Source organism: Rhagoletis zephyria, unplaced genomic scaffold (assembly GCF_001687245.7).
Source record: "Rhagoletis zephyria isolate East Lansing unplaced genomic scaffold, Rhagoletis_zephyria_1.1 Rzeph_scaffold_00325, whole genome shotgun sequence".
Lineage (NCBI taxonomy): Eukaryota > Metazoa > Arthropoda > Insecta > Diptera > Tephritidae > Rhagoletis > Rhagoletis zephyria.
Window position 1 is genome coordinate 170079 of NW_016157409.1, and position 2933 is coordinate 173011.

Here is a 2933-nt window from a genome sequence, read left to right on the forward strand (position 1 = left end):
GATGTGAAGTATCAGATGTCAAAACTCCTTGGACACATACACAAAATAAAGGCAATTTTTTTCATGTCAGTTTTCTTGAGAGCTGTCTACTGGCCTTTAGTTGTAAAGGGCAAGGAAAAAGCCCTTATTCTTGATAATATGAAGGCTTTAAAAGTTTCATATTTAAATTGGGCGTCACGTGTATCAACTCACGTCGAGCGCACGTTTAATACATTGAAGGCGTTTCTCCGCGAAAATCTAATGAAAATGCTGCCAGAAAACATCATAATGCATCTCGTGGTTCAATGTTACTACAACTATAGAGATTAAAGTTTTCTGAGTTAAAAACCTGAAAGACGAAAATAATCAAAGTTTCAAAGTATTAATTTTTCATATAATGAAACTAGTTCATAGTTTTTCTCTTTTTACTTGTAAAATAAGCATTTCTAAAATAAATATATTTTTTTTTCTTGCTTTTGCCTCTTGCGATTTCTAGTGCCCTTTGCTGCCTATTTCACTATTTTATTTTGCCTTTTATAGCCTATTTCGTTCTTTTATTTTACCTTTTTTATAGGTTTATATTTCCTAAAAATGCCTTCCCTGTTTATTAGCAAAAAGCAAAAATACGTGTACCTACATTCATACATATGTTTGTATGTATCCAAGAAGCACCAAACAAATATTTCTCCAACCTTGGAGAAATTCATAGTTCTCCAGTTGATATCCAACATCATTTTCCAACTCATCTCTAACCGACGCGCAGATACGTCAAAAGTAATAGAGAAACGAATTTTTAATTATCAAGTGAAAAATTAAAGCTATATAAGAAGGAAAATTATCAACAAAGAGTAAATAATCTTCAAAGTAACTTCAAATTACCTTCAAAGAAAACAAACGCGACGTGAATCAAATGGCAGAATTACTGTCGGACTGTGTATTGTGAAGTGAATTATTACAATACGCTATTGATTAACTACATATTACAAAAGGTGTAATAAAATAAATAGAAATCTATGTATGTCGTTTCAATCAAAAGGTATGCTATTTTTCTATTTCAATCTCAGTATTTCAATGATATGTTTGAGACCAATTGGAGAATCACATTGGAGTTCAAGTTGAGAGCTAGCGTTTTCTCAACTTGAGAAACAGCCCCATTTTCATGCAAAGAAAAACGCCTTTTTTATTGAGAACGCTATGATCCTCCACTTGAGGTACTGTTGAGAAACAACGCTGAAGATTTGAGAAATACCTTAGTTCTCAACTTAACCTCAAGTTGAGCTCAAACCTAAATGTTTGTGGGTATGTACCAGAGTCCTGCACTGAATGAGTAAAACACATCGTTGAGCTGCTTGCTAGAAACTAAGTGTGAATCAAGCGCAATAATCACGGAGAGTAAGCAAGTGTGAATGGCGGTCACTTATTATTATGAAGAAGAGAGCGCCGGCTTGTGAGCTAGTGAGCTTGTGTTGAGCAAGTACACGATTGAGATTGCGCCAGTCGCAGTACCGCTAATCCGCTCTTTGTGATTTTGACAGAATCAGCTGTGTGAGTGACGTCATCTTGGTGCAATTGTTGATTGTGAGCATACGAAAAAACCAAATAACAATTTTAATATATGTGCGTTAATATTTCTGCGGGGTTTTAAACAATTATTGAGACATTACAAAGCAAAATGAAGTGTGCCGTGGCAAAGTGTAATAGTGAAAACAAAAGGAAGCGTGCGATATAAGTTTTTTATCGTTTCCTACGGATGCACATCTGGCGAAAAAGTAAAAGCAGTTCTGCCGGCGAGGAGATGCATTAAACACCAAATCGAGCTACATATGTGTGCATGAAGCACTTTACTAGTGATTATATTGAAAATAATATTTGTAGTGCTGTTATGAGGTAATGCACTAGTGGATAAGGTCGCCAAGTGCTAGTTCAAGCGGCAGCTTACCGCGCTGTTACGTACCTAATACAAAACGGTGCCCAAATAATTCTACATTTAAAAGTTCAGCTTAAATTATGTTTTACTTACATAGAGTATTTGTTTCCAAAGAAGCCTTACTCATGCATCCTCTCGGAAATGGTACAAAAGTCATCAAATAAAAGCCAACAGATGTGGAGTTTATGGTGGTTGGCTACCGTCCACAAATATAAATATGCACTCTGCATGACTTTTTACAATGGCGAGTCCAAAAATTCACTTTGCCGCACACCTTCCTTTTGGTCTACATGAAATTGCAAACACAGTTAATACATCCATTTTTCCATGTGCTAAAAATCGTACATACCTAAAGGGCTACATGTCCAAAATTATTGCTGGGTGTTCCTTATTAATCAATCTTTGTATATTTCTTGATTCCTGCAAAATTGGGCCATGTAATATTAAAATTAACAAATTTTTCTGCATTGTTTACATATTTTTATATGCGTTTTGGCATTTTTCTCTCGCAATTGCACCAAGATGACGTCACGCAAAAATTACGCTCAAAAATCCTCTCTCATTGGTGCAATCTTGTATTTTATCATTCTTGGAGCAAGTATTCACAAGTGTTTGGTTTATGAGCTCCAATTCATATTGCTCACTGGCTTCGTTTCGCTTACAATACTTACGCCATTTGAGCAATTGCGCTGTGAAGCAAACGCTAGAAAAGAAAGTTGTATGGAAATTAAGTTCAAGCAACTATTTTTTTAGCAAATAAGAGTTTAAAAATTACTTGATTATAAAGCCCTAGGTATAAATCTGAAACATTTTTAATACAAATGAATTATCTTTTTCAAATTTAAACTCTTTGACCTAAGTGGGCAGCACGAATGTAAAATCAGGTACTACTTATTCGTATCTTAGTTTTTCTGCTAATTATGTATGTATGCATGTATTTAGGACAGTTTTACTTTCTAATTTTGTAATTATAGCTTTTATTTTTCAACTTAAATTATGGCGGGAGTAACAAATTGAGCATCGGTAT

At 34.6% G+C, this 2933-nt stretch overlaps 1 long non-coding RNA gene across 1 annotated transcript; it reads right to left on the minus strand.

Annotated features, from left to right (window-relative positions):
* Positions 1-1716: 1716 nt before the first annotated feature.
* LOC108359015 (uncharacterized) lies at positions 1717-2030 on the minus strand. The gene is made up of 2 exons (XR_001846869.1): positions 2000-2030; positions 1717-1933 (listed from the first exon to the last, which is right to left on the minus strand). It is a non-coding gene; the product is annotated as an uncharacterized LOC108359015 (long non-coding RNA).
* Positions 2031-2933: the final 903 nt, after the last annotated feature.